Source organism: Electrophorus electricus, chromosome 16, assembly GCF_041902795.1.
Source record: "Electrophorus electricus isolate QZ-2024a chromosome 16, ASM4190279v1, whole genome shotgun sequence".
Classification (NCBI taxonomy): Eukaryota; Metazoa; Chordata; class Actinopteri; order Gymnotiformes; family Gymnotidae; genus Electrophorus; species Electrophorus electricus.
This window is the reverse complement of record NC_137512.1, coordinates 15,407,356-15,423,020: the sequence shown is the minus strand read 5'-3', so window position 1 is coordinate 15,423,020 and position 15,665 is coordinate 15,407,356. Positions and strand designations below refer to the sequence as shown.

At 44.1% G+C, this 15,665-nt stretch overlaps 1 long non-coding RNA gene across 2 annotated transcripts; it reads right to left on the bottom strand.

Annotated features, from left to right (window-relative positions):
• Positions 1–3,330: 3,330 nt before the first annotated feature.
• Positions 3,331–15,034, bottom strand: LOC113572500 (uncharacterized). 2 transcript variants are annotated; one of them, XR_014117740.1, is made up of 6 exons: positions 14,345–15,034; positions 12,662–12,768; positions 11,983–12,082; positions 5,047–5,201; positions 4,638–4,787; positions 3,331–3,557 (listed from the first exon to the last, which is right to left on the bottom strand). It is a non-coding gene; the product is annotated as an uncharacterized LOC113572500 (long non-coding RNA). The 2 variants fall into 2 exon arrangements; XR_003410119.3 differs by having other exon boundaries at positions 12,707–12,768.
• Between the last annotated feature and the right edge of the window lie 631 nt (positions 15,035–15,665).

Sequence of the window (15,665 nt, the reverse complement as noted above, 5' to 3'; positions counted from 1 at the left end):
TAACAACTATTTGTGGAAGTGGCTTTCACATTTCCTCAAGAAAGACACCCAGGCAGAACATAAGAACACATAACCTCAGATTGGCCAAAAAAAGTCGATAAACGTTGCCTCCATGTGGCTTGGTGCTTTGACCCGAGGGGAGTTCTGATTGGACCACAAGCAGCAAGTGGGCCAATACAACACCTGGGGAGGCTTCCCATGTGGGCACAGGCAAAAGACTGGAGCTGGTTTCCAGTGGAAACCCAGCCAATTACTCCACACTCACCCAGCAGCACTGCAGACAAGCAGTGTGTATTTATGGTGTGAGGGCTGAACGGTTGAATTGAAGAACGGGGGGAGGTAAATGCATTGAAGAATGGGTTTTGTTTGTGTTTGCATTTACCAACTAACCAGACACCAGAGGGAGTGGCCGTGCAGGAGCCAAGCCAGGGTGCAGAGGAGAACGGCTGACTGGCTGGCATTAGAGTGCGGTTTGTTAGAAGCTCTGGCACAAAGGCGAGATGGCGTGTCATTAGCTCAGCTGCTTGCCAGGTGGGTCACGGCACCATTGCTGGGAGGCCTTGGCCGGCGCTCTGGCCTTAAGCCCTTCCACAGCATGATGCCAAGACCTGCTCAACAGGAGCAAGGGCGACTCTGTATAGAGAGCCCTGGGCCAACAGACAAATAAATGAGGCAGGACTCGCTTGAACAGCTTAGCCAGACACATGCTTTCTGCTCCTTGGTCACTGCGACAAGGCATAGCCTGTGATCTCCTGGTCCATTTCCCCCTAAAAAAGGCAGAGATCTACTGATGTTGGAGTTTATTAAGGTGTTGGGAAGGTAGTTGGTCTACACTGTGATAAAGCCCACTTCCCGGGGAGTTTCAATTGAGACATCAAATGATTTCCTGGCCCATTGTTAGCAGGAGAGTGCAGTATTAGGATTAACAGAGAACAGTGTAAGTATGGAGACTAGGGTGGAGGGGATGCTCTCAGAAGTTTCCCAGCATAATACAAATAACCTTTGATCTTCCTGCCCATCTTTCTAGCTGCCAGAGTAATCAGACAGAAGCATGAGGCCATTCTAGTGAGAGTGAAGCAGAAGAGGTAATGAGAAAGGGCAGCAGTCTAATGTGAGGGGTGGACAACATCAGCTCAATTCCAAGGCCCCTCGTCCCCATTCTTAGAGGGATGATACCCGTCACTGCATCCCTCTCTTCCCTTCTAAGGTGTATTTGCTAATACACACACACACACACATATCTATATACACACACATATTAATTCACACTCGTTTTCCTGTGGGTGGTCTTTATATATATATACACACACATATATTAATTCACACTCGCTTTCCTGTGGGTGGTCTTTATATATATATATATATATATATATATATATATATATATATATATATATATATATATATATATATATAGGATATATATATATATAGGATTGAATTATAAATTCCCAAAGGAAATTAGAAAAAGGGCAGTCTTCTCTTCAGTGACCTTTCAGTGTGGTTAATCCAACAGATAGAAATCCATGTGGCTCAGATGAGTGTCTAAGAGCCTGACATGTAATCCCTGAGTATGGACATGAGGGAAAAAACAAGGCTCAAGATAAGTAGATGAGGACATGTCTTCAGCCAGTTGTACCCATTGCCCAATTTCCTGTTTTGTGAAGAGCACACAGAGGCCTTTGAACTCAAACACAGGGTGAGGGGGGCCACAGCAGTGAGAGGGAAGCAACAGCAGAACAACACCTTTGACGTTGTTTTCCCACTTAGTGATTTTCACGACTGATCTGGCAGTAGCCAGCATCAAGCGGTTTGTTGTTATGCAGAGCCAAGCGGATCTATGCTGTGGCTATGGCGACCTCACAATCTCAACTTCGATTCCCTTCACCATCGAATGCTCCACATGACACTTCTCTGACCTGGATGAGCGCTGCACGTTGGAGAAGGGAATTGGCACAATAAGCACATTCTCCCCCCACAATGCTTTTTTCACTGAGGCACTTCAGTGTACCTGGACTTCCTGGCTCCCCAGAGTACTTGGGAAAAATAGACATACTTTATTATTTTTTTAAAAAATGGCCTCTGACAAGAACAGCGCTTTTTGGAGAAGGAGTGTAACACCCCACAGCAGAGCTCTAGAATTGTCTTCACCAACAAGTAGAAGCTGAACTGCTGTAAATTGTAGTTGAGATACTACCCAAGCTAAACTTCATGAGAAAGAAGATTGCTGGTTTGTGCAGAGCAAACCTTGACTCTAAACACTTAGTGCTACCTTTCTAAATGGCACCTAAATTACATGTTTTGCAAATTTGCAGTTCAGGTCCAATCTCCATGTTGTCTTACTTCATCCACTTAGAAGTAAATGCTGTTTCCTGTTCCTGTTCCCTGTTCCCATATCATGCAGCAGCACCATCCCTTTAAGCCGAGATCTTACAGGTCATAAAGTCATTGATCAGCTTGTAATATATTTCTCTTGCTGGCTACAAATGCCAATATGTGAGGCAATCGCAGGAATCTCAGTGCAAGAGTAAAAAGTTGCTGAGCAGGGCCAGTACATCCCCCTCTCCATCTTCCATCCCTCAGCTCTACATGCAATAAAACTGCCAGCCTGCCTTCTCTCTCTCTCTCTCTCTCTCTCTCTCTCTCTCTCTCTCTCTCTCTCTCTCTGTTTCTCTCTCTCTCTCTCTCTCTCTCTCTCAGCCATGCCAATCAATACTCTCAGCAGCAACCTCAGCCAAAATCCACCATGCCCCGAGGTTCAATACCTGCCACTGGGGACGCTCTCCGCTGCCACTGCCACTCATGGGACAGAAACATAGCTGGAAAATGTGTGTGTGTGTGTGTGTGTGTGTGTGTGTGTGTGTGTGTGTGTGTGTGTGTGTGTGTGTGTGTGTGTGTGTGTGTGTGTGTGTGCACGCTTGTGCTGCAAAGGTTGATGAAAGAGCTGCTGGAATAGCCAGTTAATTTATTCATTCCTTCCTTCAACGATATTTCAAAGACAGATGAATGATGGGCAAAATGTGATATGTGAATAAATGGGTGAAAATTAGAAATGCACTTGAACCCATGTATCCTGGGGTATAATTTTTTCATAATTATAACTGATTTTGGAAACAAAAAAAAGGTCTTTTTAGGTCATGAAAAATCTAAGATTAATTATTTTATTCCCTTTCATAGTTTCAACCCTATTTGAACTTCTGCATCTAAAATACAGACAATCTTTGCTGTGTCATCGTGTATACATATCACATAATGTGTTTCCAAGGTAACTGTTATTAATTCAGTTCACAATTTGATTCAAAGTCATATTTATTTTCATACATCTTTGCATCTCTAGTGAATAATATTACACACAGAAAAACGAAAGTAGAAGATCGCTTGGACAGAGATCAGAAAATCAAAGCATCAGGAATCAGAAATCAAAGCATCTTGTTGGCATTGGAGAATAGGCATGTGGAGCCACAGATATTCAGTCTCTCTTCAAATCTCTAGGACATTGCACACACTGGATACAATGTCAGACAGAGACAAGTGTTGTTTCCTTTGGACACTGGGACCTAGAAGACAATACACAAACATGCCTTAGTGCAGTGAACAGAAGTAAAAACCTTCTCCCCCCTTCTCTCACCACTGTCTGTCACTTTCTTACTGCCTCTGGCTTCTCTGTTTGTCTGTTTCCTCTTGCTCTCTCCCCCTCTCTCTTTCTCTTTTTGCCTTTCTATCTCACTATCTTTTTCTCTCTCTTATTTAATTATCTGTGCTTCAAAAGATCAAAATGAAAGCACCATGGTAACCAGTCAGCAAGCAGAAGTACAGTCTTTTTTTTCCTCTCTGATCATGTCTGTATGCTATAAATCCATATGTGGTGGAAGAGAGTGTGTGAGAGAGAACGAGGGAGAAAGAGGGGGGAAAGAGAGAGAACCTGTTAAAATGCAGCACCACTTCACGTCTGCGAGATCATTAATGTCATTTACCTCTCGGTGACCACCCCCCTACATCACTCCCCTCCCTGCTACTGACTAAACCACAACATCTACCCACAGCTGATGATTCACTGCTATTCAGGTGCAGCCTCCAGCTGAGCCACAACCCAAGCAACATAACGCACGCTCCAGACCCACGAACCAAGCTGACTTTCCCACTTCTCATTGATCCGGGAGACACCCATTCTCCCCCTAACCCCTCCATCACAGCCACCACACATACCATCCCTAGCCCCTATTTTCCTGCACTACCATATTCTGCCCATAATGAGAGTTAATAACAAAGCACTAGATAGGTGTTGGAGAATGATCATTTAGTGCTGGAAGCCCACTCCAGCAAGTTTTTAATGTTACGTTTTAAATGATGTGGGAAGGGAGGAGCTGCATATATGGTGATGATACCTCCTTAACTGAGTGAGGAGACCATTATACATAGCTCTCCATCTCATAGGTTGCTCCGGACACTGCTATGTTCCTAGCTGGGAAAAAGATGGTGACAATGTAGAGAATTGATCCATGCTCCCCTTTGGAGGTAGCAATGGCAGTGGGCAGGGGGGGGAGTGGATCGTGTAGATCTATACCCACTCTCCTCGCCCGTTTGTCATGTTAGTTTGGTTTTGAAGTGGAGAGAAACGGGATGAAATCGTGGCTTACGCTCAGTGATGCCTCAGCTGCTCGATGAAGCCAGTCAAACAGGGATCCACAGCGACATCTAGTGGAAAGACTTGGAACACTCAGCATGGTACAGCCCGTGCCGACTGGAGCAACTTTATTGAATCTGTTGATTAAACTGGGAAGCAAAGCCTGCAGCCAAACATAGATAATGTACATGATCCAAAATTCTCAAGACAGCAACACAAAACATTCTAGACAGTATTTTAGACAGTATTTTAACACAGTCCTTTTTTCTTGTCATTGAAAAGAAGAAGAGCACTGTGATAAAGATATATAATTGTATTATATTAAATTAAGGCATAAATAATAAATTGTATATTAAAAGATACATAAAATAATTACAAGTGGTATTACATATTCACTGCAACATGCTCCATCAACAGCTCACTTGTCTTTGAATGAAACCTGCTCTTCTTGAAAGTGGCAGCGCTTGCTTTTGAAGACAGGAAGAACAGAGAGGCTAGAGCGGAGAGAAGGTGAGGCCATTGATGTGCTGAGCTTGGAAGAAACCCGCTGTTCCTTGTGTGGACCGCCCTCTTGTTTCTGAAGAGACAGAGACCTCATTAAGCCTCTGCCCCTGTCACGTAGAGGTCCTTCAGATGCTGCAAGGACAACATTGCCCTGCTCCTTTCCAGTAGCTCAACATTAGCAGAACTAAGTCTGCACCAGCTCCACATAACACCCATCTATGGCCAAGGTTCAGAAGGGTTTAGGACTGGTCCTTAAGGTGAACAAAAGAGATGGAACGCAGCCAAGCGGGAGAGCGGAAGGCCTGACCTGCACAAACTGCGAGGCCAACAGTACTGGCAAAGTGACCTCCAAGGATGAGGCTGATGTAGAGGGAGGCATGGGGGGGACACTGAGCCAGGAGCACCCGGGGTGCAGGACGTGAGCAGCCGGGAGACTGAGGGTCGTCGCCAAGGGAGACACACTGCAGTGCTGGCAACGGCCATTGTTGGGGGCTTGAGGAGCGGAGCTACATCAGAAGCAAAGCAAGCAGATATAAATACAGAGAGAGAGAGGAAGAGGGGAGAGAGAGAGAACAGATTAGATGAGACAGGGGAAACAGACGTTGGATTGAAACAGACTGAGTGTTAAGGAATGGCGATGAGAGAGATTAAAGAGCAGAGGGAAGCCAGAAAAGTGAAGAGGGAGGGGCTGAGCAGAGGAGGACCGTCTCGGTTTTCTTGGAGGTGTCTCTAGCAGCAGAACCTGCCCCAGCCTTGCAATGCACCAGCACAGAGCTCATATAGCTCTGATCCCTGAGCAAACAGAGGGAGCGAAACCACTCTAGATGGGGCAGGCGTGGAGGGGCCGACCGGAATGAGATAGCATCGCTGGCTCATCTCTGCCGAGTGGCCTGTTGCCCAGTCCCGGCTGCTGACAGTCAATCGCCTGCCCCACCTAGTGTCCCCAAACTCCGCCTCTGAATGAAAGTGGCAGCTTATTGACACTAAGGAAAAGTATATATGTGTGTGTGCGTGCGTGCGTGTGGTGTGTTCTGCTTGTCCATGAGGAGGAAACCTTTCCTTTCTATGTTGATCTACCCTTCAAAGCTCTATGCTGGCATGATTATATGCCAGACTGGAACAGCACTGATACTTTCTGTCAGAAGAACAAAGACGATGATCATAGCCTCAATTTCATCAGCTACTGATGCCTTGAAAGATGTTTATTTAGTCTATGCGGAAGTACAAGTTCTAAATTTGTTTTCACAAGTTCTAAAAATGTTTTCACATAGACAAAGTTACTGAGATATTTTAGCAATCAATTTATATGCCATAAATACATTTATGTACTGAAGCTCATGTACTAAGGTTTCTCCAGATACAGGCAAATCCCAGGCTAAAAAATTATTTTAAATTCAGGATCCCCCTTTGACAGTGCACTTTAGGCCAAGACTAGGATTAAACCATGTCTACAGAGGCACATAGGGTACCTGACAGTTTCTTTGAAGCCTTAAATTTTGGCCTTTTTCGCCTGACATCAACAGCACAACTGCGCGCGTGTTCAAATGGGGGAAGAGATCGCCATCTAGTGGTGACAAGAATAAGCAGGGAGACATATTTTCTGAAACATTTCTCTGAAATCACTTAATTCATTATTTATTTATTTTAAATTCACTTTTCCTTCATGGGGACTTTTAGCCTTTTAAGAGACCTCTCCAGAAAAGAAAAAAAAAGAGAGCTAAAGAGCCTTTTTTTATGTTGGGCTAGTTCTGGGCTGGGCAGTCCTCCACATAAGGTAAAAGTATCTTAGGTAGTGAGCCTTAAATGCTATGTCCACATACTTTTTTATAGTTTGACCCTCATTCCATGTTTCTTTTGGGCTTAGAAAAAGCACTTTGCACTTCCTGATGGCTTTCAAAGATGCTTCTGAGCACATTCCTGAAACACACATCCCAATACATAGCTGCACACACTGCATTCTGGATCTTGGGTGAAGGAGGAAATTGGAAAGTTAGATAAGCAGGGTCATGAATCATGAGATAAGCAGGACCTGAGGGATGCTCCTCTGCTCTATGTGTGAAAACACATATCTTTGGACTGTCGGTTAATTTCACTCTTGCAGCTTTTACTCATTTGTGTGTGTGTGTGTGTGTGTGTGTGTGTGTGTGTGTGTGTGTGTGTGTGTGTGTGTGTGTGTGTGTGTGTGTGTGTGTGTGTGTGTGTGTGTATGTGTGTGTGTGCGCATGCGTGCATGCGTGTGTGCATGCGTGTTCACAGACTGGTGGTTTCCAGCATCTGGACACACCATCAGACAGAGGGCTCAGCACAGAGAGCTGCGTGGGGCGACCTCCACCTCCCATATCCCTGCTCCTGGGCTGTCCAGCCTGCCTCCCTAGAGCCTGAGCTAATTTACTATGGAGGTCCTTCTCTGTGGCCTACATTTCAGAACAAGCCCCCAGCTTGCCTCGAGCCTGTGGAGACAGAGAGATGGTTTTTCCACACTGATTCATGTGTTACCGATTAGTTACTATCAGCTTTGGCTTCAGACTATTTCAATCCAGAGATGGTCAAGTTAAGTCTATTTTGTGATCCACCCAAAGCTCAGGAAACATTGCATATCTTCAGAACAGCTTGAATGAAGCATTCTGGATGAGTTTGGATGTTTGCTGAGCTGAGAGTCTTGCTCATACAGGAAATCAGTGATTTTCTATTTTTTTTCCTTTTCAACTATGTCACCCACATGGGCCTATGATGATTATGTGAGAAAGCTCGAGTTCTTCATGGCTCATAAGGCCCAGAGAGCAAAAGGGGATTATCCGCTAAAGATCTGAGTGAAGTCTCCTTGACCAAAGCCAGACAGTGTGAAACAAAACTCGGACCGGGACCCAAACAAACACAATCTCTCAGAATTCAGCATGAAAGACTAAGCAAAAAGACAGGCTTGTCTTCCAAAGGCATTGTGTTGGGAAGCGTGTGCATCGTGCAGTATTGCAGCTGTGTTTGCTTCTGCATGTGAGTACATGTAACTGCACACTTCTGGGTGGATCCATGCTGAACTCTTCGCTGCACATTGCGGAAGGCTCAAGAACAAGTCCCTCCAAGTCTGCGATAGCAGCTCTAGTGCCTCTGCTCACAGTTATGCCATCTTAACTTGCCTTCAATGGAAACCAAAATATGTCCAAAGAAGAAGAGGACCAGAGACCACTGTAACTGATACTCCACACATTAAAAGAAATACTCTTTTTGGCAACTACAAAAAGCAACTACAACCTATCCTTCAGGCACTTATATCCATTAATAATGCTGAATAAGAAGCATATATCCACTTTATATACCTTTCATTGGTAATCACCTCTGAAAGACATTTGCACAAATCTCTGTGCAAGACCTGGCTTGCTGGCCACTTTACATTGGAATGTAAGTGCAGAGCTTGCTTGCCTTTGAGCCAAATGGTGAAATAATCATTATTTGCCTTTTAACCCCTTTAGGGAGCTCTGGTATAACGCTGTAGCATTTGATGTGAGTCTAAATGGAATGTCAAGGCTTTATGGGTAATAACAATCTAATAACAATCTAGACCAGTTCTCTGCAGGGTACAGTGTTCAGGAGGAGATAACAAAGTCTCACTGTCCTATCCCTATAAGAAAATCTTCATGATAATTAGAACTCAACTCTTCCTTAAGACTTAAGGGTCTCATTTGCATATTTACGGGAGCAAATGAGAATGTTCATTCTCGATCTGCATGCATGTTGTGACCAGGGGGCACAGCACTGCTCAGGCGGCCAGCTGTCTGTGCGTGCTGCCAGAAAAGCCCGTTCCCCTGCACAGGTCACGTGTGCGTGCGTGGAATCCAGCGGCAATCAAAGGAACATGCGTTAACCATATTCACAGCCCATGCCTTCAGAAGCGGCAGGTCCACAGTCTGTGCACATCTGCTGCGATTTAGTGTGCGAGAACACGCACTTCATGTCGGTACAGCGATGCATGGGCACGCTCACGCGTGCATGCATGCATGCGTGTGTGTGTGTGTGCGTGTGTGTGTGTGTGTGTGAGATTTGAATGCATGTACCTGCTTAAGTCACTAAGACAGGAATTCCAATGAACTGCCTGGAGTTTTCTCATGAAACACACAGACAAGGATTATGATATATTATATAATGTATAATTCATTTTGTGCATCTGGGACAGTGAACAGTCCATACACAATTATGAGAACTAACTAATCTCATTATAAAAACACAGAGCACTCAGTAGGTGGTGACTCTTAACCCTACATGGGTTACTGCTACCCATGTGGGACTGGTACAGGTACAACAGAAGAGCATTCCAGCCAATGGCATTCAGTCAGATGAGCCAGCTATGCTGTTGCCTTCAGTTACAGGTTACTCAAGGCTGTGTTTTTAACTGCCCATGTGCTGGGCCAGCCTGGAGCCAGCTCTGAGGGGGCCCACCTTACCCAACACGCTTGTTTCGTCCCTCTCATCTCAGGCTGATCCAATTCATCATAACTGGACACGTTTAAACACAGCTGCATTCAGCCAACTTTCTTTATAACTTGGTATTGATTATCACATAGAGCCTGAATATATATGACTTACAAATGAGCTCTGCTTTGAGCTGTTCTTCTGCAGGCTTACATTTCCCTTAATGTCTCTATCAAAAGGCTTGGTAAGCACCTTTTAAGGTCTGAAGGAACTAACATACCCAGCTCTATCTGTTGCTTGCCATCAAGATTGCGCTTCCATTTGGTCTGTTAAGCAATGCCTCGTTGTGGAGTGGCAGGTCTGTGATTGTTATCAAGGCTCATCGTGAGGTCGCAGAAGCAGATACGGCCCTAGGGCCAAGAAGCGCTAGGTGGCTGTTTACACCATGGCATGCCAGGAAGTCTGGCCACGAATGAGCCTATCAGCAAGCTTGCCACCCTAAAGGGAAGTCCCCCTAGCAGATGGTTTCCATATCACACCGACCCGGTCAGGGGCCCTGGCCAGCAGATACAAATGTGGTCCTGGCCCAGTTACTGAGGGTGGGCATGGTGAGCCATGATGTAACGAGGTGGCCACTGCAAGTAGCTGAGAGGAAGAGGGAACACACAGCAGCAGAATCTCACTCCTGGCTTTAGTTCTTAACCATCGCGTTTTTTGAAGCCAATAGGTCATATGACTTTTTGAAACATAGCATGGCAATGCTTTCCTCCTAGGTACTGTAAACTATAATATTTTCATCTAATATCTCAGGGACCTTTGCTGGAATAAGGCCTGATTGTATAACAGTGCTGTCAATGATTTTGCTTCATTCACAACCTTACAAATCTTTCTTTTAGGATGATTAGGAATCATATTCTTATTCTGAATTGAAGAGAAAAGCTGAAGGAAATTAAGGTCTTAACAAGTCTTTCACAGTGTATCACACGTATTCTGTTTCCTAGAAGCTTGACAAAGGCCGTGTACTCTGCTAACAAGCTTATTTTTCTTGTGGAATGGAAACAGATGTTTTTTTCTTACACTTCCTGTAAAGATCACTTTTTTTCTACCTTGAATGCCTAAACACCTCTCTCAGCCAACAGCTCAGGCTAGTGTCATCCAAGCATTTTGACAAAGGTCAGGTGCCAAATACCACTGGCTCCCCTTTCGTTCTCTCACTCTCTCCTCCTGCCTCCTCTCTCTCTCTCTCTCTTTCTCTGTCTTTCTGTTACGCTCTCTGACCACAACACTTCTGCAGCTACATACTTCTCTGTGAAGTCCCTCCGTGTCCACGTTTCTGGCCTGCTGCCAACACTTGCGGGACGGGCGCCCCAGAATGCCAGGTAGCTGCTGAGCTGCGCCGTCTCTGACGGAAGACTTTTCGCATGTTTGATGTCCTCCCAGTGCTGGCATTCCCCCTTACTGTCAGCAGGGCTCAGACAGACTCGATTACATAGATTCCAAAGCCCCCTGAGATCCATTCTCATGGTCTAATGAGGTGTAGGCCTGAGCTGGAATCAATGTTTGGCCCGTCTCCGGGCATTCTGCCAGACAGTTCTTTCAGCAGCTGATTATATAGGAGCAACGTTTGATTATGACTCTGTCACTGAATCAAGATCGGTGCATGATTAAACTCATGTTGTGGATTTATAACACACCTTCGACCATCCTTAATTAAAAATCTCCAAAATGTTTTTCTATCTATATAATGCAAAGGAAAGTCTAGAGTAGTAATGAGTAACTGTAAATAAATGTGCAGCAGCACTAGAGTTTTTTGTTTTTTTTTAATTTCTGAATAATTTCAAATGTTGCTTACATGAATTTTATTTTGATATTAAAAATATCTTTTTGAATTCATCATAACACTCATCCAAGAAGAATACCGCTAAACCAAAAACAATCCACTGCAGCGATCTGAAAGTAGCCATAAAACAGCCCCACCTAACACTATTTCATTTAGTCCACATGTGATCACGGGTCCATTATGCCGAAATCGTCATCACGCTTTGTGAATTATGAGGAGTCTGCCTATCAATTCTGCTCCCATCTCAGCGTTAGTGCCTATAAAACCGCCGGAGACCATTCTCAGAGTAGTCAGACTCTCAACAAGGGGCTTCATCATCTCCACAACCTGGAGGGCCCTCCGGATCATTCAAACCGAGGAGCTTCCGGAGTGTCACCCGTTCTGCCTCCTCTCATCACCTTCTAAGCGGACACCCATCGCTGGAAAGCACTCGTGCTTGGGTTCACTTCTCCTGCCCTGCGCGACAACCACAGGGGATGATTGCAGGTCCACCTCTGCCTGTCAACTGCAGAAAAAGAGGGCCTGTGGAGCGAAGAGCAGGGTCTTGGCCAGGCCTGACAGGTGGGAGCTATTAAAAACACTTGGTGCCAGATCTCTTCACAGCTTTCACCTGGGAGTGATGAAGGGCCATGAGGCTGGGTAACACCTGCTGGCAGAGGTCTCATGCCCTGGGAAGCTTCTTTTCTTTTCTACCCAATGGAGCTGGAAGGCTGGAAACAAAAGACATCTGTGAGGTGTACTGCATGGCATTCTTGCAAAAACAGGAAGACTTCATCATGGCATAATAATCATGGCAGGGTTCTTCATTAATATTCTTCTGTTTTAATGTATCTAGATCAGCTAGTTCACCTAGTCAGTTGTTTAGCAAGAATTGATGTATGCTGGGCTTGTGTAGATAATTAGCTTGTATTGTACTAAGAATGTAGCAACCTAATTATAAAATACTAAATATGATCCATACATTTAGGTTTAAACTATTTCAATTGCTGAAGCTATTTGTAGAAGTAATTCCACCTGGACTCTACCATTTACACTAGTGAAGTCAACGCCCTTGATGTATGGGCTATCAAATCCACAGAAACCTTCCTCTTTCCAGTAAAGGCACAGCATTTAGTGAACTTGGCTGGCATTTTGGATGTAGCTGTGGGTCAAAATCCCTTATACAAAAGCACCATGAGGAGTGTGCACCCTGAGGTCTCATAGGTGAAGAACTGGGCTGGAGAGATTTACAGGCAGCTCCATGAGGGTGGGTGGTGCAGGAGAGGTTGTGGATCCTCTAGAGAACCTACTGGGTTGCAGTTCAAGCCAGGGGCTGATAGCTTGGCTGGTCTCACCCTGTGTGTCGAGCGATGATCAGCAACTGGTATCTGTTATACCGATTTCCACAGGCCCAGTCCTGTAAGAAGAGCAAAGTGTAGGTGATCCACTGAACCTGGCAACAAGAGGAAGGATGGAAAAGCAATAAAGGTTTTATTGCATTATACCCTCATTCCAAAAAGTATGCATTAAATTAGCAATTTATTTTAATTGTAATGCTTAATTAATTTAACAAATTAGTCACTCTGCCATGTTCACTGTGTTGTGGTTCAGAGTTGAAGTATGAGTCATAGTCATGGTGATATGTGATGAACAGATGCCTGAAGTGATTACATTCAGATAGTGTATCTGTGGAAGGAGGTATATCTGGTAAAAAATAAAATAAAATAAAATAAAAAAACAGCAGATGCTTCAGGGTCCAAGGTCTGTTCTCTTTTAATGGTGTTCATCATCACAAATACAACACCAAAAGAAGCACAGTTCATCAGAACACAATCAAACCTCCAGCAATAAAGCAATCCTAAACAGTGGTTGTCCAAGTCTGGATAAAACCATGCCGTAGATGTTCACAAAAGGAAGACCAAATGCATCCCTTTCAGAAAAAGAATCATATTACTTTACATGGACTCGGCTATTAAGGGAAAATGCAGATGTTCTTTAGCTCTTCAAAAAAAAAAAAAAAAAAAAAAAAAACCTGAAGGAAACATATTAGACAAAAAGCAAAAAAGTAGAAGATTTATGTATCTTTATTAACATTGTTGAACCCCTCTCATGACTGAACAGCCTCTCCACTATTACAGAACAAAGCAATCAGTCCCTTTCATCCGTTCCTCTGCAATGGATTACAAACAGTCAGTATTAATCCTTTTCTTCCACTGAACAGAGAGCCGCATAAGTTCCTCTTAGAACTTTTTCCCGTCACGAGCTCCTGCAGGTCATAAATCAACATGCCACACACTTGAGAGAATACGGAACTGATAGAGCTCCCAGTCTATGGAAACAAATGGGGGAGTCTGGTAAGTGTCTAACAGATGTACTTCAGAAGGAAGGTTGTGCATCATCTGGGTTTATAACTCAGTCTGGAGGCATCAAGCACAGTGTTCCTGCCAGAGCTCTGAATATGTCTCCTCCAGTCAGGCTGTCTAAGCATCTCTACTTCGATTGGTAAATTAAACTCTTTAGTTACCATGGTTGGAAACAGGAGAGCATTCTGGTTATGATAAGATGACACTAATGTACCCCCCCAGAGCACCTCTAAAAAAGTCATATCATCTATTGAATGCCAACATTTGTCACTGTAATTGCAATTTCAAATGCAAGAACATTTTTTTATATAATATGAAAAAGAAAAATTCTAACTGCTCATCACTGGCATTGGAAAAAGTGCAGCATACTTTTGATTTTTGAAAAATGTGTGAAGTACATGGCAATGACTAATACAATCTATAAATCTATCAAGAACAATAACTTCCAGGCCTGAAAATCCAAGCACACACAATCTGACTTTTTCAAGCAGGATAAAAGAGCAATGCAACTGCACCAAAAGCATCCACATCTGATCCCTGTTGTTCATTATTATATTATTTTGTTATTATACATTATTTGATGTACATTATTAGTATACTTAAATGTCATTATCTGAAGAAGAGACTTACCAGATATTCCAAGGCAAGATCATTAGTCCAGCCAAGAGTCTTCCTGATGCTGATCAGAGCACTGAGAGCTTCTGTTCCCCTTTAATCTTTTAATGGGTTCCTTTTGAAAGCTTTCAGTGTTTCACATGAGGATCAGCACAGGTGTCATTAAGTAGTCATGCTTTTCTAAAGATGTGTGGACTGATTCACACTAATCTCAAACATCAAACGTAACCAAGAACTCCATTACAGTGCCCCAAGCCCCATTTCCAGTGCACAATCCAAATCAAACACAAAATGGAGGAAAACCTCAATGGCACCGCTAGAAAACTGCATGAGTGGCCAACAGTACCCATTCAGAACAAAGAGGCCTGCCCTTCACTGCACCGCATAGCAATATCAGCACAGCCCAGACACACCGAACTCTTTGGCCAGATGTTTCTCGCGTTCCACAATCTGGTTCCTCATCAGCTGAACTTTCTCTGTTGTGATTGCTGGGCTCAGCCATGGTGGGAGAGGACACTATGCTGGAACAGCTCCCATGGGGCTGAAGCCCACTGGCATGGCTAATGGGCACCGCAGCCCCTCCAGCAGGACCAAGAGCTGTATGCTGGCAGCCAGAGGCAGCTTGGCCAGCAGCCTACAAGCCTCCTGCCATCTGCCCCACCTAGCACTGCTTCTCACAAATTTAATTACAATCTGAGAAACCTCCAGCGCTTTCAGCCTCTCCACATCCCTCGTTAGTTACAAAGTACAGTCTGGGGGATACTGGTTGCAAAAGCAAGCCGTATCCCCCCCACCCCCACCCCCACCCCCCCCCACCCCCGCGATATGCACTAATCAAATTTGTAATGATTAGTGGTAATTAGACAGTAGGAAATGAGAGCAAAACCCAAAGACTTCTCCAGGGAAGCAGAAACAGTAGGGGTATACATATTCAATAAACATCAGACATGCGGCAATCATGATAAGCAGACATTTACTATATCCCTTACACTTGCTGAGAGCGTGAAAGAGATAATTTCTTTATTTAAAAGTCAAAAGAGATATATTTTTACAGGTTCAAAAGCATGTAGACTAACTCAATTTTAAAGCTGATCCATTGATTTCAAATGTGCCTCTGCACACTTCTTGAAGAGTATATTCTTCTTGTACAGCTGGATATATGCTTTTGGAGCAGATGTTTACAATGGAAGACGATGATGATCCAACTTCACTTAATGATTCGCTGGAAAGCAGAAACGTGAATTCCTCTGAGTAAAAGCTCCTTTTCAATAGTTACATTTGTTTTTCTTACTACAATTTAGGTAATGAAAGTAGCTTATCGCTAAAGGCTGTAGCT